The sequence below is a fragment of the Nerophis ophidion genome, linkage group LG02 (genome assembly GCF_033978795.1).
Source record: "Nerophis ophidion isolate RoL-2023_Sa linkage group LG02, RoL_Noph_v1.0, whole genome shotgun sequence".
NCBI classification, from domain to species: domain Eukaryota; kingdom Metazoa; phylum Chordata; class Actinopteri; order Syngnathiformes; family Syngnathidae; genus Nerophis; species Nerophis ophidion.
In genome coordinates, this window is record NC_084612.1 from 88,758,825 (window position 1) to 88,786,630 (window position 27,806).

Sequence of the window (27,806 nt, forward strand, 5' to 3'; positions counted from 1 at the left end):
GACACATGTATCCACCTCCTCCTTCCCAACACTCACTTTTTTTTTTTTTTTCTTTCACTTTTTCCACACTAAACTTGCTGCAAGTAAAGGAACTTTTCCTTTTTTTTAAGTGTTTGGAACAACATCAACCGCCACGATGAAGATAATAACGGTAATAAAAAAATAAAGCTAATTGCGCTTAATTGTTGTTAATTGTGCGAGGAGGAGGAGGAGACGTCGGGAGGCACGGCGGAGGGAAGGAGGGAAGGAGGGAGGGAGGGAGGCGAGGAAGCTAGGAGGCGAGCAGGCTTATTTACATCAACACGCCACAAGGTTACAGTGCACACACACACACACACACACACACGCACGTATTTAACACGCGCGCACGCTTTTACGCGCGTCATATGGACCACTCAGGACTTGTTTAAGCGCACAGTTACGCGCCACACGCACGACCCACGGACTCTTCTTCTTCTTCTTGTTGAAGGACCTCCGCCAAGGTAAGGACGCACTTTCGGTCTTTTCATCCAAACGCCACCCGGGAAGGGACAAGCGGTAGGAAACGGATGGATGGATGGAAAGAAAAGTCATTAGGTTTAAAACCTTTTTTTTTTTTATATACCAATATTCCACCTTTTGGTCCGTCGAAGCCGGCGTTGCTTTCCCGCCACTGGCCGCCGCACCGCGCGAAAAAAAAAAAAAAAAAAAAAAAAAAACGTCCACGCCGCGTGCGCTCCCGTGCTCGTGGTCCGGTGGGGGGGAGGGAGGGGGGGTTTGGGGGGGTGCAGAAGGACAAGATTCCCACGTCAGGTCAGGATGCGCGCACGCAGCGTGGAGGCTGTCTAACTAACAGGTCCACACGCACTTTTCGCTCTCCGCCGTCCGTGGACGCCGCGCACGCCGCGCAAGGGAATTCCTTTTTTTTTGAGGGAGTGTGAAAAAAAAAAAAAAGGTAAGAAACCGCTTTTGACATTTTTTTTTTAATCTATTTGTTATTATCAGATTCACGCAACAAATATACACGCGCTCCATCAAAGTGTCATTTTACGAGTGCGTGGATTTTTTTTTTTTTTTTTTTTTTTTTAAAACATCCGACCAAAGCAAAACTTTGTCCACCACGGGACACTTGACGTGTTTTTTTTTGTTTTCTTTTTCAAAATATAAAAGTTAAGGGCACCATTTTTGCGTGGAATGTACACGGCACACGCACGGGAGGACGTATGACATGTGTGTGTGTGTGTGTGCAGAGAAGGGGGGGGGGGGGATGTCACTCAGAGTGGGTGTTGGTCAAAGTTGACCCCCACTGGTGAAGTGTAGGAGTCTACTTTAGTGTCGATTCCAATCAACGGAACAATGTTCTCTTTCTAAATTGTGCCTTTTTTCTAATGGGACTTTTGAATGGGAGCAAGTGATGTCATTCCCACTCAAAAGTGTCATCATTTTTTTCATATTTTCTTTTTAAAAAGCACAATTTTAAATTGTGTCTTTTTTTTTTAATGTGAACAACACGTCCCACTCTAAATTCTTTATTTTTTGGAATGGGAACAAGCAGTAAAAGTGTGAAATTGTGCCTTTTTCCTTATGACATTACATTCTCAATTGTGTCACTTTTGAAAGGACAACTCCACTCAAAGAGGATGCATTCCTATTCGGGCATTTTTTTTATTTCTATTTTGAAATATGAACAAGCCGTAGATGTTACAGTTTACTGTAAATTGTGCCATTTTCTTATGACACTTTTCAATGGGAGCAAACAGATGTCACCTTCTAAATTAAGCATTCTTTAAACGGGACTTCTGAATGTGAACAAGCGGTAAAAGATGTGACGTTCTACTGGAGACCAACCGGGCGCTAGAAGGGGTTACGTTCTATTTAGTGTCGTTTTTCTATGACGGTCTTGAATGGCAACCGTGCACAAAAAGAGGTTAGATTCTAAATTGTGCTGTTTTCTTATGACACTCTTGAATGGCGACGGCTGCGCATGAGACGAGGTTGCGTTCTAAAACGGGCCGTTTTCCTATGAGACTCTTGAATGCAAACTATAAGAGGTTATGTTGTAAATTGGGATGTTTTCCTGGGAGAGTTTTGAATGGCAACTGTGCAAGAAAAGAGGTTACATTCTAAAGTGTGCTGTTTCCCTCTGACACTTTTGAATGGTGCAACTGTGCACAAAAAGAGGTTACATACTAAATTGTGCCTTTTTAGTATGAGACTCTTGAATGGCAAGTGTGCATTAAAAGAGGTTACATTCGAAATTGTGCCGTTTTCCTATGACACTTTTGAATGCAAACTGTGCACAAAAAGAGGTTACATTCTAAAGTGTGCTGTTTTCCTATGAGAGTTTTGAATCGCAACTGTGCATGAAAAGAGGTTACATTCGAAATGGTGCTGTTTTCCGATCACACTTTTGAATGGTGCAAGTGTGCACAAAAAGAGGTTATATTCTAAATTGTGCCGTTTTCCTATGAGAGTTTTGAATGGTGACAAATGTGCAGTAAACAAGCTTACATTCTAAATAGTGTCGATTTCTTTTGAATGGCCACTGTGCAAGAAAAGAGGTTACATTCTAAATTGTGCTGTTTTCTTATGTCACTTTCGATTGGCAACAACTGTGCACGAAAAGAGGTTACATTCTAAATCGTGCTGTTTTCCTATGAGAGTTCTGAATGCAAACTGCATGAAAGAAGGTTACATTCTAAAGTGTGCTGTTTGCCTCTTACTCTTTTGAATGGTGCAACTGTGCACAAAAAGAGGTTACATTTGAAATTGTGCCGTTTTCCTATGAGAGTTTTGAATGGAAACTGTGCACTAAAAGAGGTTACATTCTAAATTGTGCCGTTTTCCTAAGAGAGTTTTGAATGCAAACTGCATGAAAGAAGGTTACATTCTAAAGTGTGCGGTTTTCCTATGAGAGTTTTGAATGGTATAACTGTGCACTAACAGAGGTTATCGTGCCTTTCGTGTAAAATCGTGTAAATCGTGCCTTTTTAGTATGAGACTCTTGAATGGCAACAGTGCACAAAAAGAGGTTACATTATAAATTGTGCTGTTTTCCTATGAGAGTTTTGAATGGCAACAATTGTGCACTAAAAGAGGTTACATTCTAAATAGTGTCGATTTCTTATGACACTTTTGAATGCAAACTGTGCACTAAAAGAGGTTACATTCTAAATTGTGCTGTTTTCTTATGTCACTTTTAAATGGCAACTGTGCACTAAAAGAGGTTGCATTCCAAGTTGTGCTGTTTTCCTATGAGAGTTTTGAATGGTGACAAATGTGCAGTAAACAAGGTTACATTATAAATAGTGTCGATTTCTTATGACACTTTTGAATGGCCACTGTGCACGAAAAGAGGTTACAGTCTGAATTGTGCTGTTTTCCTATGAGAGTTTTGAATAGCGACAATTGTGCAGTAAAAGAGGTTACATTCTAAATTGTGTCGTTTTCCGATAACACTTTTGAATGGAAACTGTGCACTAAAAGAGGTTACATTCAAAATTGTGCTGTTTTCTTGTGTCACTTTTGATTGGCAACACCTGTGCAATAAACGAGGTTACATTCTAAATTGTGCTGTTTTCCTATGAGAGTTTTGAATGGTGACAATTGTGCAGTAAAAGAGGTTACATTCTAAATTGTGCTGTTTTCTTGTGTCACTTTCGATTGGCAACAACTGTGCACAAAAAGAGGTTACAGTCTGAATTGTGCTGTTTTCCTATGAGAGTTTTGAATAGCGACAATTGTGCAGTAAACGAGGTTACATTCTAAATAGTGTCGTTCTCCTATGACACTTTTGCATGGAAACTGTGCACTAAAAGAGGTTACATTCTAAATTGTGCTGTTTTCCTATGAGAGTTTTGAATAGCGACAATTGTGCAGTAAACGAGGTTACATTCTAAATAGTGTCGTTCTCCTATGACAATTTTGCATGGAAACTGTGCACTAAAAGAGGTTACATTCTAAATTGTGCTGTTTTCCTATGAGAGTTTTGAATGGAAACTGTGCACTAAAAGAGGTTACATTCTAAATTGTGCTGTTTTCTTGTGTCACTTTCGATTGGCCACAACTGTGCACGAAAAGAGGTGACATTCTAAATTGTGCTGTTTTCCTATGAGAGTTTTGAATGGTGACAAATGTGCAGTAATGAAGGTTACATTCTAAATTGTGTCAATTTCTTATGACACTTTTGAATGGCAACACCTGTGCACTAAAAGAGGTTACAGTCTGAATTGTGCTGTTTTCCTATGAGAGTTTTGAATGGCAACACCTGTGCACTAAACGAGGTTACATTCTAAATTGTGTCGTTCTCCTATGACACTTTTGCATGGAAACAGTGCACAAAAAGATGTTACATTCTAAATTGTGTTGTTTTCCTATGAGAGTTTTGAATGCAAACTGTGCACTAAAAGAGGTTACATTCTAAATTGTGCTGTTTTCTTGTGTCACTTTTGAATGGCAACACCTGTGCAGTAAACGAGGTTGCATTCCAAGTTGTGCTGTTTTCCAATGAGAGTTTTGAATGGTGACAATTGTGCACTAATGAAGGTTACATACTAAATTGTGTCGTTTTCCTATGACACTTTTGCATGGAAACAGTGCACAAAAAGAGGTTACATTCTAAATTGTGTTGTTTTCCTATGAGAGTTTTGAATGCAAACTGTGCACTAAAAGAGGTTACATTCTAAATTGTGCTGTTTTCTTGTGTCACTTTTGAATGGCAACACCTGTACAGTAAACGAGGTTGCATTCCAAGTTGTGCTGTTTTCCTATGAGAGTTTTGTGCACTAATGAAGGTTACATTCTAAATAGTGTCGATTTCTTATGACACTCTTGAATGCAAACTGTGCACTAAAAGAGGTTACATTCTAATTTATGCTGTTTTCTTATAACACTTTTGAATGGCAACACCTGCGCAGTAAACGAGGTTACATTCTAAATTGTGCTGTTTTCCTATGAGAGTTTTGAATGCAAACTGTGCACTAAAAGAGGTCACGTTCTAAATTGTGCTGTTTTCTTACGTCACTTTTGATTGGAAACAACTGTGCACGAAAAGAGGTTACATTCTAAATTGTGCTGTTTTCCTATGAGAGTTTTGAATGGCAACACCTGTACATTAAAAGAGGCTACAATCTAAATTGTGCCGTTTTCCTTTGACAGTTTTGAATGGCAAAAACTGCACAAAAAGAGGTTACATTATAAATTGTGCTGTATTCCAATGGCACTCTTGGATGGCAACAACCGTGCACGAAAAGAGGTTACATTCGAAATGGAGCCAACAACTTGTCTAAAGGAGGCATAATTCTAAATTGTACCTTTTTTTTTTTTTAAATGATACTTTTCAATGGCAACATCTGTGGACTAAAAGAACTCCCATTCCAAATGGTGTCGTTTTCCCTGTGCTCTAAAAGAGGTTACAATCTAAATGGTGCCTTTTTTTTTTTTTTTTTTAAATGCTACTTTTGAATGGGAAAATATGTTGGAATCTCAATTGTGCCCTTTTTTTTTTTTTTTGAATGAGGACAACCTGGCCGGCTCGTAATCCTGTTAGTGTGCGTTTGAGTGTGTTGACCTTTGACCCCTGCAGTCCAGCTTCACCTCAGTTAGGAACGCGGTTGAAAACGACTCGCTCGGCGAAGACGGCGGCGACGTGTGTTGCAAAGGAGGCCGCCTGCTGTGATGCGGCGTCTTTTATCTGATGGTTTAACAAGTGTGGATGGTTTATGCCTAACTACGTGTGTGTGTGTGTGTGTGTGTGTGTGTGTGTGCGGTGGTCAGCAAGTGATGTTTTCTGAGGGATGTCACCTGTCAGTCAGTCGCTCGCCGGACTGTGACGGCGAATCCTCTCCGCAGTCAGACCTTTTTTTTTTTTTGCAAGCACACACACGATGCCGGCCTGACTTAACATGCCGTGTGTGTGTGTGTGTGTGTGTGTGTGTGTGTGTGTCAGGGTGGTACCCACCCCCTCCGGGCCTGTGGGAGCAGCTGGAGAGGGAGGGGGAGCGAGGTGTCCATTAATTAATACACAGTCACTGTGACGAGGCCACGCCCCCTCCGCGTCCTTCTCATACCTGCCCGTTGGCGGCGACAGCGCATGTGTGTGTGTGTGTGTTACAGTTGTAACCCCCCCCCACCCCCCACCCCTCCGCAGCATCGCTATCACGCCGCCGTGACCCTCAGCCTTGTAACGCCGCGACCTTTGACTCCACACGTTAAACACACTTTAACGTGTTGTTATTAATAATGCATATTTTCACTTTTTTTTTAAAGGTGATTTAAGGTACTCTTTAGGTACCTTGAAAGGAAAAAAACAAAAAAGAAGTAATTAGTATAATGCATCAATAAAAAGTGTGAGGACAATGCACCTCGTCGATGTTGGAGCTTTTAGTTTTTAGCTGACACAGCAAATTAATGTCATATTTAATGATGTCATTTAGTTATGATATGCAGAGGGTTGATTAAAAGTCAACCGCGGGCACAAAATGACCTCCGGCCCGCACTTTGGACACAATTGTTGTACGGTGAAGGCACCTTTGCAAGTGTGTACTTATTTGCAGTGTGTGTGTGTGTGTGTGTGTGTGTGTGTGTGTGTGTCTGTCAAGGACGTCTAATTTGAGGCCAGATCTGGCAAAAGTATTATTTGCACTTCCTGTACGCACACTATTATGCTTTGTTCCCTTATAGTCGACTCCTTTAACATGTATCATTATTTTTATTCATACATGTTCATCATTTATTGATACATTTCTATTAAAATTAAAATGTGTTTTTTATTGATTTTTTTTCTATTTATTATTTATATTATATTAATATATATATATATTTTTTTTAATCATGTGTTACTGTCTATCCTGCTGTTTTTTTATCCATTATTAAAATACATTTTATGTTCAATATAAATATATAAATAATAAATATATATATAATAAGATATGTATAACATAAGATGTGGCTTGTGCAGCCCTTTGAGACACTCGTGATTTTGGGCCACACAAGTAAACTTTGATTGATTGATTGATTGATTGATATAATATAAAATACATTATATAACATGAAGTTAAAGTATATATATATAAATATATATTATTACTTTATTGATACATTTCTATCACAATTTTAATGTTTTTTATTGCCCCTTTTTTCCTATTTGATTTTTATATCATATATTTATATATTTTTTGCTTTTTGTTTTCTGTCATGTTTTACCGTCTATCCTGCCAAGTTTTTTTTAATTATTAAAATACATTTTATTCTAAATATAAATAAAACAAGTATGTATAATAAGAAATAAAATATATATAAAATAAGTAAAAATTATGTAATATGATATACATTATTTAACATGAAGTTAATACACACACATGTATATATATATATATATATATATAGTTTTCTATTTTCTATGAAAATTACAAAAAAAATGTTGCCCTATTTTCTATTTATTATTTCTATTTTATATATATATACATATATATATGTGTGTGTGTGTGTTAACTTCATGTTAAATAACGTTTATTATATTACATAATTTTAATTTATTTTATATATATATATATATATACTTGGTCTTGTTTTACTGTCTATCCTGCCGGGATTTAATTTATTATTAAAATACATTTTATATTAAAAAAAAGTGAAAAAAATTGATGAAATAAATTACAATTATGTAATATAAAATACATCACATAGTTAACAAATATATATATATATTGCTACTTTATTGATACATTTCTATAAAAATTTTAAACAATTATATTGCATTTTTTGTTCTATTTAATTACATTTATATGTATATTATTTTTTTTTTGTCATGTTTTACTGTCCATCCTGCCGGGTTTTTATTTATTATTAAAATATATTTTTTATAAAATAGAAAAAAAAAAAAAAAAGTATAATAAAAATACTAAAGATACAATACGACTATGTAAAATAAAATACATTATATAACATGAAGTGAATAAATATATTATTATAGTATTAAGATATTATAAAAAGTTATTTTATTACAATTGTCGAGGCCTGTTGTAGTGTAAATATGACTATTTGTGTGTGTGTGTGTGTGTGTGTGTGTGTGTGTGTGTGTGTGTGTGTGTTTTCAAAGCATGTGCAAGTTCGACTTTCTCTTATCCGTCCTGCAAGTGTGTGGGAGTGTGTGCGCGTGCGTGTGTGCAACACGCAGTTGTGTTAGCGTGCATGTCGGTGTGTGTTCGGCCTTGACAAAAGTGAGGACCGCCACCTTTTGTGTTGAAACCCGCAGAACAAGAACCAATCGTCTTCATTTCTCCTTCTTCTCCTCTTGTTTGTATGTTTCTCTCTTTCTCCAAGTTCATTTGGGATCTTTCTCTTTCGATTCGACCCCCACTTCCCCCCCCCCATCCTTTGATGTGCCTGTTTTCCGCCATGTCATTCAGCTTAGCGCCGTCGAGCAAACGGGCGTCAATCAGGCGGCGAGCGGCTACTGTTTAGCATTCGCACGCTCAAAGTGCACTAAATAGGAGATGTGTGTGTGTGTGTGTGTTGAGGAGAGAGGAGAGTGTGTGTGTGAGAGTGTGAGGGGGGCTGGGGGGGGGGGGGGGTCATATCTATTACACACTTCACACGCCGTCGCCGCGCGGATCACGCAACACGTCCCGTCGGCGGCGACCTCTGCAAACTTGCCGCTAACGAGCTGAAGTCAAACAAGATGGAGGCCGAGGAGGAGGAGGAGGAGGAGCTTTAATTATGATGAAGAGCTCCTCCTCGCCAGAGGACGGAGGCGTCGACGCTCGGCGGCGCTCGTAAATCCGGCCCCGGGACGCGGCGCGTCGTGTCCGAGCGTGACCGCCTCGCCGCGCCGTCATTGTGCACATATTCCGCGGCCTCTCCGGCGGCTCATTTGCATAATTGGATCTTTAATGAAACCTGGAAGTCGCACACACACACAGAGACTCGTGCACTTGAACACTCGCACACTTGCACACTTGCACACTTGCACGCAGGGTTCCAGTAAAAGCCTGTGTCATGAGCAGCCCGGCTTACAAATGCGATGTGAAAGGTTTACATTCCCCGCCAGGTCTCGCGGGTTAACGCCACAATAGCGGGATATTCTCCCCGCCCCCGGGGGTGTTTTTAGGAAGGGGGGGGGGGGGTGGACTTGTTACACCGCGGCTCATCCACCGGAATTCTATTTTCTTTGACTTTTTTTTTTTTTTTTGATGTTTTTCCACTTTGCCGGAGTGAAAGTGACTTGGCGTCCGTCTTCCTGTTCCTGTGGAGGACGACTCTGTTGTTTGCTGGTGAATATTTCTGCAAAATGTACTTTCACTGTATAGTGCTTGTTGATTATGTAGGTAATGCTGGGATATAATTAAAGTCTGCTGAGTCGTTTTGTTCCTTTAAAAGACGACTCCATTGTTTCCTGATGAATATTTGTCCTTATTTGTGCAAAAAAAAAGAAATTTAACTGGACAGTGCAAGTTGTTTCGTTAAGTAACACAAAGATATTTAAAGTCTGCTGTGTTGTTTTGTTCCTTTAAAAGACGACTTAATTGTTTCTGATGAACATTTGTCTTTATTTATGCAAAAAGGAAATACTTTAACTGTACAGTGTGCGTCGATTTTGTAGGTAATGCTTGGATATATTTAAAGTCTGCTGTGTTGTTTTGTTCCTTTAAAAGACGACTTAATTGTTTCCTGGTGAATATTTGTCTTTATTTGTGCAAAAAAAAAATTTAACTGTACAGTGCAAGTTGTTTCGTTAAGTAACACAAAGATATTTAAAGTCTGCTGTGTTGTTTGGTTCCTTTAAAAGACGACCGCATTGTTTCCTGGTGAATATTTGTCTTTATTTGTGAAAAAAAAAATACTTTAACCTTACAATGCAAGTTGTTTCGTTAAGTAACACAAAGATATTTAAAGTCTGCTGTGTTGTTTTGTTCCTTTAAAAGACGACTTCATTGTTTCCTGGTGAACATTTGTCTTTATTCGTGCAAAAAAATACTTTAACCCTACAGTGGTAGTTGTTTCGTTAAGTAACACAAATATATTTAAAGTCTGCTGTTTTGTTTTTTTCCTTTAAAAGACGACCCCATTGTTTCCTGGTGAATATTTTTCTTTATTTGTGCAAAAAAACTAACTTTAACCTTATAGTGCAAGTTGTTTCGTTAAGTAACACAAATATATTTAAAGTCTACTGTGTCGTTTTGTTCCTTCAAAAGACGACTCCATTGTTTCCTGGTGAACATTTGTCTTTATTTCTGCAAAAAAAACAAACTTTAACCTTAAAGTGCTAGTTGTTTCGTTAAGTAACACAAATATATTTAAAGTCTGCTGTGTTGTTTTGTTCCTTTAAAAGACGACTCCATTGTTTCCTGGTGAACATTTGTCTTTATTCGTGCAAAAAATACTTCAATCCTACAGTGCTAGTTGTTTCGTTAAGTAACACAAATATATTTAAAGTCTGCTGTGTTGTTTTGTTCCTTTAAAAGACGACTCTATCGTTTCCTGGTGAATATTTTTTTTTATGTGTGCAAAAAACCAAAAAACTTTAAACTTACAGTGCAAGTTGTTTCGTTAAGTAACACAATTATATTTAAAGTCTGCTGTGTCGTTGTGTTCCTTTAAAAGACGACTCCATTGTTTCCTGGTGAACATTTGTCTTTTTTCGTGCAAAAAAAGACTTCAACCCTACAGTGCTAGTTGTTTCGTTAAGTAACACAAAGATATTTAAAGTCTGCTGTGTCGTTTTGTTCCTTTAAAAGAAGACTCCATGGTTTCCTGGTGTATATTTGTCTTTATTTGTGCAAAAAAAACAACTTTAACCTTATAGTGCAAGTTGTTTCGTTAAGTAACAGAAAGATATTTAAAGTATGCTGTGTCGTTTTGTTTCTTTAAAAGAAGACTCCATGGTTTCCTGGTGTATATTTGTCTTAATTTGTGCAAAAAAAAAAATCATTTTTTAACTGTACAGTGCTAGTTGATTTGTTGAATAACAAATATATATTTAAAGTCTTCTGTGTCGTTTTGTTCCTTTACGACTCCATTGTTTCCTGGTGGATATTTGTCTTTATTCGTGCAAAAAAAAAATAAAAAAATAGTTTAACTGTACAGTGCTAATTGATTTTTTTGTAGGTAATGCTTAAATATTTTAAAGTCAGCTGTTTTTTTGTTCCTGTGAAGAATGACTCCATTGTTTACTGGTGAATATTTGTGCAAAAAAAATACTGTAACTTTACAGTGCTAATTGATTTTCTAGGTAATGCCTTGATATTTTAAAGTATGCTGCGTTGTTTTGTTCCTTTAAAAGACGACTCCATTGTTTCCTGGTGAATATTTGTCTTTATATGTGCAAAAAAAAAAGAAATGTAACCGTACAGTGCTAGTTGAATTGTTAAATAACAAAAATAGATATTTAAAGTCTGCTGTGTTGTTTTGTTCCTTTAAAAGACGACTCAATTGTTTCCTGGTGAGCATTTGTCTTTATTTGTGCAAAGAAAAAACTAAACTTTAACTGTACTGTGCTAGTTGATTTGGTAGGTAATGCTTGGATATTTTAAAGTTTGCTGTGTCTTTTTGTTCCTGTGAAGGACTACATTGTTTCCTGGTGAACATTTGTCTTTATTTGTGCAAAAAAATACTTTAACCTTACAGTGCAAGTTGTTCTGTTAAGTAACGCAAATATATTTAAAGTCTGCTGTGTCGTTTTGTTCCTTTAAAATACGACTCTGTTGTTTCATGGTGAATATTTGTCTTTATTTGTGCAAAAAAATAAATTTAACTGTACAGTGCATGTTGATTTTTTTTAGGTAATGCTTAAATGTGTTAGAGTCTGCGGTCTTTTTGTTCCTGTGAAGGACTTCATTGCTTCCGGGTGAATATTTGTCTTTATTTGTGCAAAAAAATACTTTAACTTTACAGTGCAAGTGGTTTTATTAAGTAACACAAACATATTTAAAGTCTGCTGTGTCGTTTTGTTCCTTTAAAAGACAATTCTATTGTTTCCTGGTGAACATTTGTCTTAATTTGTGCAAAAAGAAATACTTTGTACAGTGCTAGTTGATTTGACAGGTAATGCTTAGATAGCGAACCCAGCAGCGTTTCTGGGTGTTGTTGATAAATGGCTTTGGCTTTGCATATCCTTTAAACACTAATGTCACTTTTGTGCACCCCATGAGGGATGGAAGCTCCATAATATCATTACTTATTTGCAGTGATCTCTCCAAATTCTTGGAACTTTTTGGTGATATTACGGACTGTAGATGGTGAGATCCCTAAATTCCTTTGCAATAGCTGGTTGAGAAATGTTGTTTTTAAACTGTTGGACAATTTGCTCACGCATTTGTTCACAAAGTGGTAACCCTTGCCCCATCCCTGTTTGTGATTGACTGAGCATTTCATGGAAGCTGCTTTTGCACACACCTGTTACCAATTAGCCTGTTCACCTGTGGGATGTTCCAAATAAGTGGACTGGACTCTCACTATTATGTTAGATCCAGTATGGACAGGACTTCCACGATATTATGCTAGACCCACTCGACGTCCATTGCATTCAGTCTCCCCTAGAGGGGGGGATTCACCCACATCTGCGGTCCTCTCCAAGGTTTCTCATAGACATTCACATTCCTCTGTGTTGTGAGTTTTTTTTTCAACTTTAAAATGTTGGCATTATTATAATAATAATACAAATTTTACTTGGCAAAATTAGGACGAAAAACAGTTTAGTCCAAAAAATGTCACTTTTTTACAAGAACAACAAAAAAATTGGCAATATTGTGATAAAAGTCAGAATATTATATGACCACTTTGCATTGAAACGTAAAAATTCTACATAAAAAATGTAATGATTTTTTTGAGAAAAATATTGCAAAAGTAAGAAACATAATTTTTTTTAGGGAAATGGTTCCCAATTTTATAAACCTATCGGCAAGATAGGATGGAGCTAGACCGTGTAGTATTTTATACGTAAGTAGTAAAACCTTAAAGTCACATCTTAAGTGCGGGGGAACGAGGCAGTATAGGCGTAACAGGATCAAACTTTCTTGTTCTGGTCAAAAGCTTAGCGGCCGCATTTTGTGCCAACTGTAATCTTTTAATGCTAGACATAGGGAGACCCGAAAACAATACGTTACAGTAATCGAGACGAGGCGTAACAAATGCATGGATAATGATTTCAGAGTCGCTAGTCGCCTTGTGTAATTGTTTTGGTTGTCAAATGTTAAGGTGGTGGCGGTCTGCTTCCTGTAAGATCTGTGTCAGAGCTTGGTCCGCATTGCCGGCAGTAAGTCGGACACGTTTCCAGCCAAGACTGCCCTTTGTCACCGATTCTGTTCATAACTTTTACAGACAGAAATTCTAAGCGCAGTCAAGGCATTGAGGAGTTCCGGTTCGGTGGCCGCGGGATTAGGACTCATCTTTTTGCTGATGATGTGGTCCTGATGGCTTCATCTGGCCAAGATCTTCAGCTCTCACTGGATCGGTTCGCAGCCGAGTGTGAAGCGACCGGAATGAGAATCAGCACCTCCAAGTCCGAGTCCGTAGTTCTCGCCCGGAAAAGGGTGGAGTGCCATCTCCGGGTTGGGGAGGAGACCTTGCCCCAAGTGGAGAAGTACAAGTACCTAGGAGTCTTGTTTACGAGTGAGGAAAGAGTGGATCGTGAGGTCGACAGGCGGCGTCTTCAGTAATGCGGACGCTGTATCGATTCGTTGTGGTGAAGAAGGAGCTGAGCCGGAAGGCAAAGCTTTCAATTTACCGGTCGATCTACGTCCTATGAGCTTTGGGTTATGACCGAAAGGACAAGATTACGGGTACTAGCGGTCGAAATGAGTTTCCTACGCCGGGTGGCGGGGCTCTCCCTTAGAGATAGGGTGAGAAGCTCTGTCATCCGGGGGGAGATCAAAGTAAAGCCGCTGCTCCTCCACATCGAGAGGAACCAGATGAGGTGGTTCGGGCATCTGGTCAGGATGCCACCCGAACACCTCATAGGGAGGTGTTTAGGGCACGTCCAACCGGTAGGAGGCCACGGGGAAGACCTAGGACACATTGGGAAGACTATGTCTCCCGGCTGGCCTGGGAACGATTCTGAATCCTCCGGGAAGAGCTGGACGAAGTGGTTGGGGAGAGCGAAGTCTGGGGTTCTCTGCTTAAGCTGCCACCCCCGCAACCCGACCACGGATAAGTGGAAGAAGATGGATGGATAGATGTTAAATAGGTTTCGGTGTCTAGGATATTACAGAACCAATGTCTGCCAGTCTGTCTTCTTGCTGCTGCGGAAGACAACTTTATCGCTACCCAGTGAGGATTTTGCAGGGTTTTATGCGAACAAGACGGAGGACTTTAACTACTCAGTGCCGATTGATTGGTGAAGTCATGGTTAAATCCCACAAGGTTAAAGTTTGATGTCTATTTTCCTGGTGCAGGTCATAAACTGCCCCCTCTGCTGTTGTTTTATGTGCACAACAAGTCCATTTAAACATTTTGTTGGACACTGTTCTTTGCGCTGACATGTGGACTTCATTAATTTGTTAAATAATAGCGCGACAACCTCAACATCTTCTTGTTCCTGTGAAAGACGCGGCCTCAGCGCCGAACTCCCGGTGACAGTTTGTCCCCTTTTTTTGCTGTACTTGAATATTGCAGCGCTAATTGATTGGCTAAGTGACGCCGCGACATTAACGTCTTCTTGTTCCTGTGAAAGTCAGGCCTCATCGCCGAATTTTATGTGCACGAGGAAAGTGGACTTTCACTTCACGGCGCTAATTGATTCGTTTAAAAAAAATAAAAAAAACGCACTAGACGTGAAAACGTTAAAGTCTGACCCGAGACATGTCGTCCACCAATGACGGACGTAAAATGTATTCATTTAATTTAGTCGTTTTAACTTGAAGATCCCCTTTTAAATGAAGAGAATGATCAAAAATGAACACAATTGTATTTTTTTTTTTTAAAGTGCAATTCAGTCATACAAACCCCGTTTCCATATGAGTTGGGAAATTGTGTTAGATGTAAATATAAACAGAATACAATGATTTGCAAATGATTTTCAACCAACCCATATTCAGTTGAATATGCTACAAAGACAACATATTTGATGTTCAAACTGATAAACATTTTATTTTGTGGAAATAATCATTTACTTTAGAATTTGATGCCAGCAAGACGTGACAAAGAAGTTGGGAAAGGTGGCAATAAATACTGATGAAGTTGAAGGATGCTCATCAAACACTTATTTGGAACATCCCACAGGTGTGCAGGCTAATTGGGAACAGGTGGGTGCCATGATTGGCTATGAAAACAGCTTCCCAAAAAAATGCTCAGTCTTTCACAAGAAAGGATGGGGTGAGGTACACCCCTTTGTCCACAACTGTGTGAGCAAATAGTCAAACAGTTTAAGAACAACCTTTCTCAAAGTGCAATTGCAAGAAATTTAGGGATTTCAACATCTACGCTCCATAATATCATCAAAAGGTTCAGAGAATCTGGAGAAATCACTCCACGTAAGCGGCATGGCCGGAAACCAACATTGAAGGACAGTGACCTTCGATCCCTCAGACGGCACTGTATCAAAAACCGACATCAATCTCTAAAGGATATCACCACATGGGCTCGGGAACACTTCAGAAAACCACTGTCACTAAATACAGTTGGTCACTACATCTGTAAGTGCAAGTTAAAGCTCTACTATTCAAAGCGAAATACATTTATCAACAACATCCAGAAACGCCGTTGGCTTCTCTGGGCCTTAAATCATCTAAGATGGACTGATGCAAAGTGGAAAAGTGTTCTGTGGTCTGACGAGTCCACATTTCAAATTGTTTTTGGAAATATTCGACATTGTGTCATCCGGACCAAAGGGGAAGCAAACCATCCAGACTGTTATCGACGCAAAGCCAGCATGTGTGATGGTATGGGGGTGCATTAGTGCCCAAGGCATGGGTAACTTACACATCTGTGAAGGCACCATTAATGCTGAAAGGTACATACAGGTTTTGGAACAACATATGCTGCCACCTAAGCCCCTGCTTATTTCAGCAAGACAATGCCAAGCCACATTCAGCACGTGTTACAACAGCGTGGCTTTGTAAAAAAATAGTGCGGGTACTTTCCTGGCCCGCCTGCAGTCCAGACCTGTCTCCCATGGAAAATGTGTGGCGCATTATGAAGCGTAAAATACGACAGCGGAGACCCCGGACTATTGAAGGACTGAAGCTCAACATAAAACAAGAATGGGAAAGAATTCTCAAAGCTTCAACAATTAGTTTCCTCAGTTCCCAAACGTTTATTGAGTGTTGTTAAAAGAAAAGGTGATGTAACACAGTGGTGAACATGCCCTTTCCCAACTACTTTGTCACGTTTTGCAGCCTTGAAATTCTGATTTAATTATTATTTGCAAAAAATATAAATGAAGTTTATGAGTTTGTTGGAGAAGAAGTTGTCCTCCTTGTTGGCGAATAGGTTGTCTTCCTTGTTGGAGAATAAGTTGTCTTCCTAGTTAGATAAGAAGTTGTCTTATTTGTTGGCGAATATTTTTTTATTGTTGGAGAAAAAGTAGTCTTCCTTGTTGGAGAAGAATTTGTCTTCCTTGTTGGAGAAGAGGTTGTCTTCCTTTTTACAGAAGATGTTGTCTTTCTTGTTGGAGAAGAAGTTGTCTTCCTTGTTGGAAAATAAGTGGTCTTCCTAGTTAGATAAGAAGATGTCTTTTTTGTCGGAGAAGGTTATTTTTTTTTGTTGAAGAAGAAGTTGTCTTCCTTGATGGAGAAGATGTCCTCCTTGTTGGAGAATAAGTGGTCTTCCTATTTAGATAAGAAGTTGTCTTTTTTGTTGGAGAATGTTATTTTTCTTGTTGGAAAAGAAGTAGACTTACTTGTTGGAGAAAAAAGTTGTCTTCATTGTTGGCAAAGAGGTTGTCTTCCTTGTTGGAGAAGAAGTTGTCTTTCTTTGATGGAGAAGATGTTGTCTTCCTTGTTGGAGAAAAAGTTGTCTTTCTTGTTGGATAATTTGTTGTTTTCGTTGTTGGAGAAGAAGTTGTCTCTCTTTGATGTCTCGAGAAGATGTTGTCTTCCCTGATGGAGAAGAGGTTGTCTTCCTTGTTGGCGAAGAAGTTGTTGTTCTTGTTGGAGAAGAGGTTGTCTTCCTTGTTGGAGAAAAGGTTGTCTTTTTTTTTGGAGAAGTTGTTGTCTTCCTTGATGGAGAAGAGGTTGTCTTTCTTGTTGAATAAGTTGTCTTCCTTGTTGGAGAAGAAGTTGTTTTTCTTTGATGGAGAAGATGTTGTCTTCCTTGTTGGAGAAGAAGTTGTCTTTCTTTGATGGAGAAGATGTTGTCTTACTTGGTGGCAAATAAGTTGTCTTACTTGGTGGCAAATAAGTTGTCTTACTTGGTGGCAAATAAGTTGTCTTACTTGGTGGATAAGTTGTTGTCTTACTTGTTGGCGAAGAGGTTGTCTTCCTTGTTGAAGAAGAAGTTGTCGTCCTTGTTGGAGAATGGGTTGTCTTCCTTGTTGGCAAATAGGTTGTCTTCCTTGTTAGAGAATAAGTGGTCTTCCTAGTTAGATAAGAAGTTGTCTTCTTTGCAGGAGAATGTTATTTTTCTGGTTGGAGAAGAAGTAGTCTTACTTGTTGGAGAAGAGGTTGTCTTCCTTGTTGGCGAAGAGGTTGTCTTTCTTGTTGGAGAGGATTTTGTCTTTCTTGTTGAAGAAGTTGTCTTCTTTGTTGGAGAAGAAGTTGTGTTCCTTGTCAGAGAAGAAGTTGTGTTCCTTGTTGGCGAATAGGTTGTCTTACTTGTTGAAGAAGAAGTTGTCGTCCTTGTTGGAGAAGATGTTGTCTTTCTTGTTGGCGAAGAGGTTGTTCTTGTTGAAGAAGTTGTCTTCCTTGTTGGAGAAGAAGTTGTGTTCCTTGTTGGCGAAGAGGTTGTCTTACTTGGTGGCGAATAAGTTGTCTTTCTTGTTGGATAAGTTGTTGTCTTACTTGTTGGCGAAGAGGTTGTCTTCCTTGTTGAAGAAGAAGTTGTCGTCCTTGTTGGAGAAGAAGTTGTCTTCCTTGTTGGCAAATAGGTTGTCTTCCTTGTTGGAGAATAAGTGGTCTTCCTAGTTAGATAAGAAGTTGTCTTCTTTGCAGGAGAATGTTATTTTTCTTGTTGGAGAAGAAGTTGTCTTCCTTGTTGGCGAAGAGGTTGTCTTTCTTGTTGGAGAGGATTTTGTCTTTCTTGTTGAAGAAGTTGTCTTCTTTGTTGGAGAAGAAGCTGTCTTTTTTGTTGGCGAAGAAGTTGTGTTCCTTGTCAGAGAAGAAGTTGTGTTCCTTGTTGGCGAAGAGGTTGTCTTCCTTGTTGAAGAAGTTGTCTTCCTTGTTGGAGAATAAGTGGTCTTCCTAGTTAGATAAGAAGTTGTCTTCTTTGCTGGAGAATGTTATTTTTCTTGTTGGAGAAGAAGTAGTCTTACTTGTTGGAGAAGAATTAGTCTTCCTTGTTGGCGAAGAGGTTGTGTTTCTTGTTGGAGAGGATTTTGTCTTTCTTATTGAAAAAGAAGTTGTCTTTGTTGGAGAAGAAGCTGTCTTTTTTGTCAGAGAAGAAGTTGTGTTCCTTGTTGGTGAAGAGGTTGTCTTCCTTGTTGGAGAATAAGTGGTCTTCCTAGTTAGATAAGAAGTTGTCTTCTTTGCTGGAGAATGTTATTTTTCTGGTTGGAGAAGAAGTTGTGTTTCTTGTTGGAGAAGAAGTTGTCTTCGTTGTAGGGGAAGAAGTTGTATTTGTTGTAGAAAAAGTTGTCTTCTCTGTTGGAGAAGAAGTTGTCTTCCTTGTTGGCGAATAGATTGTCTTCATTGTTACAGAAGAAGTTGTCTTCCTTGTTGGCCATTAGATTGCCTTCCTTATTGGAGAAGAACTTCTCTTCTTTGTTGGAGAAGAACTTGTCCTCCTTGTGGGCTCAGATGGCACGTTGTTGTCAGAAGTGGTGGCGTGGAGGAGATAAACGCTGGCATGACGAGCTTGCACTCGACCTCTCACAAGCCCGGGGGCAGCCCTGACAAATCTGCGACGGTGCGTTCGAGTGCTCCCACTTTCTCTGCGTCCTCTCTCCCCGTGTGTGGGAGTGGATCGTGTGTTGGAGTGGGTCTCAGGTGGCCTACGGGCCAGACGCTTCACTGGCGGGTCAGGTCCGGTTCAAGAGCCGGGGGGTGGGGGGGTGGAGGCTCAATTGAGCGACTCTCCCCCCCCCCCCCCCCCCACCCCCACGAGGAGGCGAGGACCCTTCACTGGTGTCCTTAACACACTCCACTCGCTCTTCCTGTCATCCATCCACTCTCGCACTCGACCACTTTCCCCATCCCTCTCTCTCTCTCTCTCTCTCTCGCTCGCCCGCCACTCGCCACCATCTGCTGTGCTGCTGGATGGCTGCAGGCCTCGACGCCACGCTGTCATCTCCTTCTTGCTAACATTTACCGCGGCACTGAAGGTGCGTCTGACGGACGTCTCCTCGCTTCTTTCTTGCACCTTCTGCCGCTCCCAGCTCTCCCGGGTCCTGATGGGTGCTCCCTCAGCACGGGTGCACTGGTTGCCATGGTAATCAGCCGTTGTCGTTATCACGTCTAGTGAGGGGTGTCCTCCACATTTGAACCCATACCTTCTGGAATCGACGCCGGTACTGTTGTGTGTGTTAATAAATACAAACAAATATATATAGTGATGATAAAATGTCATTTGATTATGATAACTGCTGTCCAGTAGTTATTTATTGTTTTATTATCACATTTCTGAGTCTCATTTGCGAGTGTGACGCTAAGATGCAATCAGAGTCGCAAGTCCAAGACGTTAGATGGCAGTAGTGTATAGTTTATGGCGGGTTTCATTTCTTGTTGCGCCCCAAAAAGTGTTAACACTGTAAGTGTTGTACTTATTACTCACCAGCTGTTTGAATGTAACGTGCATCTTTCATTGTGGTTTCCATCAACAAATGTGGAGCTGTTGAAAAAATAACAGAAAAAATAACAGAAACTACGTCAAGCTTCAAAAACAAACCAATCCTTGAACACGTTTTTTCAACTTCCACCCAAAAAGAAGACACAATATGACAATACCAAAACAAATGCATTTTATGTGTTTTAGGAGTAATTTACGTTTTAGATGTCACTGTGCATCTCTTCGGAGTCATTTTATGTGTTTTGGAGTCGGTTTTAATGTTTTAGAAGTCGGTTGTTGTGTTTTTGTAAATGTTTTACTCGTCATTTCATGTGTTAAGTCATTTTGTGCATTTGTGTTTGGCACAAGAGGTGGAACATCTCACTCTGTGTTTTCTGGAATCTCATAAAAAAAACGACGTCCACTACAGTGGATATTTGTAAAAAAATATATAAATAGACTCCCTTTTTAGACCAGTTGATCTGCCGTTTCTTTTCTTTTTCTTCTATGTCCCACTCTCCCGTGTGGAGGGGGTCCGGTCCGATCCGGTGGTCATGTACTGCTCGCCTGTGTATCGGCTGGGGACATCTCTGCGCTGCTGGTCCGCCTACGCTTGGGATGGTTTCCTGCTGGCTCCGCTGTGAACGGGACTCTCGCTGCTGTGTCTTGGATCCTCTTTGGACTGGACTCTCGCGACAGTGTTGTATCCATTGTAGATCGAACTTTCACAGTATCATGTTAGACCCGCTCGACATCCATTGCTTTCCTCCTCTCCAAGGTTCTCATAGTCATCATTGTCACCGACGTCCCACTGGGTGTGAGTTTTCCTACCGAGGATGTCGTGGTGGTTTGTGCAGCCCTTTGAGACACTAGTGATTTAGGGCTATATAAGTAAACATTGATTGATTGTTTGAAAAAAAAAAAAAAAACTTTTCCGAACTGACGAAAAATGGACTAAAACCTTCTTCTCTGTCAAGTTTGGACAAAATGACGAACTTTTGAGCCAAACAAGTTAGCGTCTTTCGGCCGACAATTAGAAAAAAAAAGACCGTTTTTCCGGCGCCGACTGGAGAAGCGCTTTCCCCCCGCTTCCTTTGACTAATTGTCCTGTTGGCAAACATGGCCGCCGGCGTGGCGAGCGCGCTGACAGCAGCGAGGGAAGGCAGACGCTGCGAGCGCGGCGGCGGCGAGGAGGGATGATGTACTTAACGCTATCTGGAGGTTTCCCTCTCAACAAGCGGCTGCCACAGATCGGCGGCGGCGCTGATAAATTCGCTCTGATAAAAAAAAGTGGGCGAAACGGCGGCCTGTCTGCACACCTCTATTAAGCCCAGCCGCATTTGTCACAGCCGGTTTTAACGTCACATCCTCGTGAATTAAAGACTCAATCCAGAGCCCGGAAAGGTTCGGCTTTTTATTCGGAGTGGCGGCCCCCCGCAGATTACCGCGCCGCACTCCATCAAGGCCGTCGTCGTGTTCGCCTGTTGGGACTTTTTCTGATTATTTGTTGCTCCTTTTTAGCCTCCGTGCTCATTTGGAATCTGATGACTTTCTCTTGGCGGGGATTATTATTCCTCTTTTTTTTGTCCCCAACGATGAGGAATGAGATCCTGGAGGACAGAGTAAAACAACTTGCACTGAGCCTGGTCTATAAAATCCGCTACACCTCCTTGATACCGAAGTACATGTCAAACTACTTCCTTAACGTAAATGACCGCCATAACCACAACACCAGGGGGAGCTCCACAAACCACGTTAAACCCAGATTCCGATCTAACAAAGGTCTTAACTCATTCTCTTTCTATGCCACATCAATGTGGAATGCACTCCCAACAGGTGTAAAAGTAAGTGCATCTCTATATTCCTTCAAAACCGCTCTAAAACAACACCTCCAGGCAACTTCAACACTTTACTAATACCCTCCTCCATTCACATCCCATCTCAATCAATCAATCAATCAATGTTTATTTATATAGCCCCAAATCACAAATGTCTCAAAGGACTGCACAAATCATTACGACTACAACATCCTCGGAAGAACCCACAAAAGGGCAAGGAAAACTCACACCCAGTGGGCAGGGAGAATTCACATCCAGTGGGACGCCAGTGACAATGCTGACTATGAGAAACCTTGGAGAGGACCTCAGATGTGGGCAACCCCCCCCCTCTAGGGGACCGAAAGCAATGGATGTCGAGCGGGTCTAACATGATACTGTGAAAGTTCAATCCATAGTGGCTCCAAGACAGCAGTGAGAGTCCCGTCCACAGGAAACCATCTCAAGCGGATCAGCAGCGTAGAGATGTCCCCAACCGATACAGGTGAGCGGTCCATCCTGGGTCCCGACGAGCGGTCCATCCTGGGTCTCGACTCTGGACAGTCAGTACTTCATCCATGGTCATCGGACCGGACCCCCTCCACAAGGGAGGGGGGGACATAGGAGAAAGAAATTATAAACAACTCAAATGTACTTCTAATGTATATACTTGTTCTTATGCTATGTGAACTCACTATGTTCTCTGCTGGCTGTACATATCCTACTAAATAAGACCTACACTGTTTCAATGTCCACATTTCTCTGTTGATGACTGAAGTTCTGATATCAACCAAAGCTCCTCATCCCACACCCCGGATTGTAAATAATGTAAATAATTCAATGTACATACTATGATGATTAACTTGTGTGATGACTGTATTATGTTGATAGTATATATTTGTACCAGGAATTGATTAACGTGGACCCCGACTTAAACAAGTTGAAAAACTTATTGGGGTGTTACCATTTAGTGGTCAATTGTACGGAATATGTACTGTACTGTGTAATCTACTAATAAAAGTATCAATCAATCATCAGGAGGCCTTCTAGATCAGGGGTCGGGAACCTTTTTGGCTGAGAGAGCCAAAAAGCCAAATATTTGAAAATATATTTCCGTAAGAGCCATATTATATTTTTTTTCAACACCGAACACAACTAAACACGTGCATTTTTAAGTAAGAACAACATTTCTAGAGTATAATAGGTTTCTTATTCTTTGTAATAACGTTGTTATTCTGAAGCTAACTGTGGAGGGGGGGGCGTGGCCTGCGGGCCTGCAGCGACATGTGCGTAGAAGGCCCACCTGGGCCTTGTTATCTAATCAATCAATCAATGTTTATTCATATAGCCCCAAATCACAAATGTCTCAAAGGACTGCACAAATCATTACGACTACGACATCCTCGGAAGAACCCACAAAAGGGCAAGGAAAACTCACACCCAGTGGGCAGGGAGAATTCACATCCAGTGGGACGCCAGTGACAATGCTGACTATGAGAAACCTTGGAGAGGACCTCAGATGTGGGCAACCCCCCCACATCTATTACGGAGATGAAAGAAGGCCGTTTTAGTAACGCTTTTAATGTGTGACTCAAAGGAGAGAGTTGGGTCGAAGATAATACCCAGATTTTTTACAGAGTCACCTTGTTTTATTATTTGGTTGTCAAATGTTAAAGTTGTATTATTAAATAGAGGTCGGTGTCTAGCAGGACCGATAATCAGCATTTCCGTTTTTTTGGCATTAAGTTGCAAAAAATCTAATCACCTGTCGCTCTGTTTATAAGCAGCAGCCAGGAGGAGAGACTGGGTTGGTGCTGGAAATACAATTGCTGGAAAGCAACTGAGAGACTTATTGAAAAATAAAACAATATTGTAACCCTGAAACAGGCTCTCATGTCGGTGCTTGGGGGTCTGAAGAACCCCCAGGAGGGCAAGCCCCACACTAACCAAAAATAAATACTTCTTACCATTAACGCAACTTCTTGAACAGGTGCGGTAGGAAACGGATGGATGGATTAAAAATGCATGAGCATTTTTTATAATTTTAACATTATTTTTAACACTGGGATTACAAGTGGAATTATTCATTACTTATCATATTAAGCAACGTCAGCTCAGATTTATCAGAGAGCCAGATGCAGTCATCAAAAGAGCCACATCTGGCTCTAGAGCCGTAGGTTCCCTACCCCTGTTCTAGACTAAATACAGGCGACGTTAAGAAAAGGTGCCTCGGCGCACGCCTTAATTCCTCGTCGCTGTTCAACATGCGGGGCAAGAGTAAATAAGGAATGGAGGCCCCGCCCCCATCGCCACTCCCAGCGCCCGCTGTGTCCTTTTTGTTGACTTCCACTTATGTATTCATTCTCCTCCATAAATACAAACCCGCATCCATTCCCATACATTATTTACTTAGTGACCATATTGTACAATATTTACATAGTGTACATTTACATAGTGTCCATAGTGTACTTTATTTACTAAGTGAACATAGTGTACAATATTTAAATTTTCTACATTTACATACTGTCCATAGTGTACTTTATTTACATAGTGTACATTTACATTGTGTACACTATATAGTGTGCACAGTGTACATTTTTTACATAGTGTACATTATCTACTTAGTGACCATATTCTACAATATTTACATAGTGTACATTTACATAGTGTCTATAGTGTACATTATTTACTAAGTGACCATAGTGTACAATATTTACATATCCTACATTTACATACTGTCCATAGTGTACTTTATTTACATAGTGTACATTATTTACATAGTGTACGTTTACATTGTGTACACTATATATTGTGCACAGGGTACATTTTACATAGTGTACATTATTTACTTAGTGACCATATTGTACAATATTTACATATTGTACATTATTTACTTAGTGACCATATTGTACAATATTTACATATTGTACATTATTTACTTTGTGACCATATTGTACAATATTTACATAGTGTACATTTACATAGTGTCCATAGTGTACATTATTTACTAAGTGACCATAGTGTACAATATTTACATATTCTACATTTACATACTGTCCATAGTGTACTTTATTTACATAGTGTACATTATTTACATAGTGTACGTTTACATTGTGTACACTATATAGTGTGCACAGTGTACATTTTTTACATAGTGTACATTATCTACTTAGTGACCATATTGTACAATATTTACATAGTGTACATTTACATAGTGTACATTATTTACTAAGTGACCATAGTGTACAATATTTACATATTCTACATTTACATACTGTCCATAGTGTACTTTATTTACATAGTTTTTGTTGTAATATTTACATATTCTACATTTACATACTGTCTATAGTGTACATTATCTACTTAGTGACCATATTGTACAATATTTACATAGTGTACATTTACACAGTGTAAATTATTTACTTAGTGACCATATTGTACAATATTTACATAGTGTACATTTACATAGTGTCCATAGTGTACTTTATTTACATAGTTTTTGTTGTAATATTTACATATTCTACATTTACATACTGTCTATAGTGTACATTATCTACTTAGTGACCATAGTGTACAATATTTACATATTCTACATTTACATACTGTCCATAGTGTACTTTATTTACATAGTTTTTGTTGTAATATTTACATATTCTACATTTACATACTGTCTATAGTGTACATTATCTACTTAGTGACCATATTGTACAATATTTACATAGTGTACATTTACATAGTGTAAATTATTTACTTAGTGACCATATTGTACAATATTTACATAGTGTACATTTACATACTGTCCATAGTGTACTTTATTTACATAGTTTTTGTTGTAATATTTACATATTCTACATTTACATACTGTCTATAGTGTACATTATCTACTTAGTGACCATATTGTACAATATTTACATAGTGTACATTTACATAGTGTAAATTATTTACTTAGTGACCATATTGTACAATATTTACATAGTGTACATTTACATAGTGTCCATAGTGTACATTATTTACTAAGTGACCATAGTGTACAATATTTACATATCCTACATTTACATACTGTCCATAGTGTACTTTATTTACATAGTGTACATCATTTACATAGTGTACGTTTACATTGTGTACACTATATATTGTGCACAGGGTACATTTTTACATAGTGTACATTATTTACTTAGTGACCATATTGTACAATATTTACATAGTGTACATTATTTACTTAGTGACCATATTGTACAATGTTTACATAGTGTACATTTACATAGTGTCCATAGTGTACATTATTTACTAAGTGACCATAGTGTACAATATTTACATATTCTACATTTACATACTGCCCATAGTGTACTTTATTTACATAGTGTACATTATTTACATAGTGTACGTTTACATTGTTTACACTATGTATTGTGCACAGTGTACATTTTTTACATAGTGTACATTATTTACTTAGTGACCATATAGTACAATATTTACATAGTGTACATTTACATAGTGTCCATAGTGTACATTATTTACTAAGTGACCATAGTGTACAATATTTACATATTCTACATTTACATACTGTCCATAGTGTACTTTATTTACATAGTGTACATTATTTACATAGTGTACGTTTACATTGTGTACACTATATATTGTGCACAGGGTACATTTTTACATAGTGTACATTATTTACTTAGTGACCATATTGTACAATATTTACATAGTGTACATTATTTACTTAGTGACCATATTGTACAATGTTTACATAGTGTACATTTACATAGTGTCCATAGTGTACATTATTTACTAAGTGACCATAGTGTACAATATTTACATATTCTACATTTACATACTGCCCATAGTGTACTTTATTTACATAGTGTACATTATTTACATAGTGTACGTTTACATTGTTTACACTATGTATTGTGCACAGTGTACATTTTTTACATAGTGTACATTATTTACTTAGTGACCATATAGTACAATATTTACATAGTGTACATTTACATAGTGTCCATAGTGTACATTATTTACTAAGTGACCATAGTGTACAATATTTACATATTCTACATTTACATACTGTCCATAGTGTACTTTATTTACATAGTGTACATTATTTACATAGTGTACGTTTACATTGTGTACACTATATATTGTGCACAGGGTACATTTTTACATAGTGTACATTATTTACTTAGTGACCATATTGTACAATATTTACATAGTGTACATTATTTACTTAGTGACCATATTGTACAATGTTTACATAGTGTACATTTACATAGTGTCCATAGTGTACATTATTTACTAAGTGACCATAGTGTACAATATTTACATATTCTACATTTACATACTGTCCATAGTGTACTTTATTTACATAGTGTACATTTACATTGTTTACACTATGTATTGTGCACAGTGTACATTTTTTACATAGTGTACATTATTTACTTAGTGACCATATTGTACAATATTTACATAGTGTACATTATCAACTTAGTGACCATATTGTACAATATTTACATAGTCTACATTTACATAGTGTCCATAGTGTACATTATTTACTAAGTGACCATAGTGTACAATATTTATATATTCTACATTTACATACTGTCCATAGTGTACTTTATTTACATAGTGTACACTATTTACATAGTGAACGTTTACATTGTGTACACTATATTGTGTGCACAGTGTGCATTTTTGACTGATTATAGTGTATATAATTTACATAATGTCCTTATTCAAGTGTAAGTGTGTGATTTGGAGCTCAATTTAGTTCAGCCCCGCCTCCGGCTCCTTATACGGGCATGATGTGTTCGTCCTTGTCCCCGCCTCTCTTCCTGTCCCCGCCTATTTCTCCAAGCTCTCCTCTCAGCCAAATCTGATGTGATGTGCTGCTGACACCATCTGCACTTAATAATAATCATATTTGATCTTCCTTTGAACACACGGCAGAGCAGGTGACAAACAGCCGTGTTTGGTCTTTCATGCTGCGTTTAAAAAAATAAAAATAAAGACTCCTTAAAGCAGACACCCCCTTCAATAGTCCCATCTTTAACCGCCTTAATAGCCAAACTGAAATTTAAAAAGACGCTTTTGTTTCTCCCTGGGCGCCTGATCTTTGTTTTAACTCCAACGCTCCAAAGTGCCGTCTTCCCCGCAGGACAC

General features: G+C 38.9%; 1 protein-coding gene across 1 annotated transcript in view; it reads left to right on the forward strand.

Annotated features, from left to right (window-relative positions):
- The first annotated feature begins 314 nt into the window (after nucleotides 1–314).
- Nucleotides 315–27,806, forward strand: part of znf536 (zinc finger protein 536) — a 650,381-nt gene continuing 622,889 nt past the window's right edge. The window contains exon 1 of the mRNA XM_061893538.1: nucleotides 315–482. The gene's annotated coding sequence lies outside the window, so the exon portion shown is untranslated. The remainder of the gene's footprint in view (nucleotides 483–27,806) is intronic.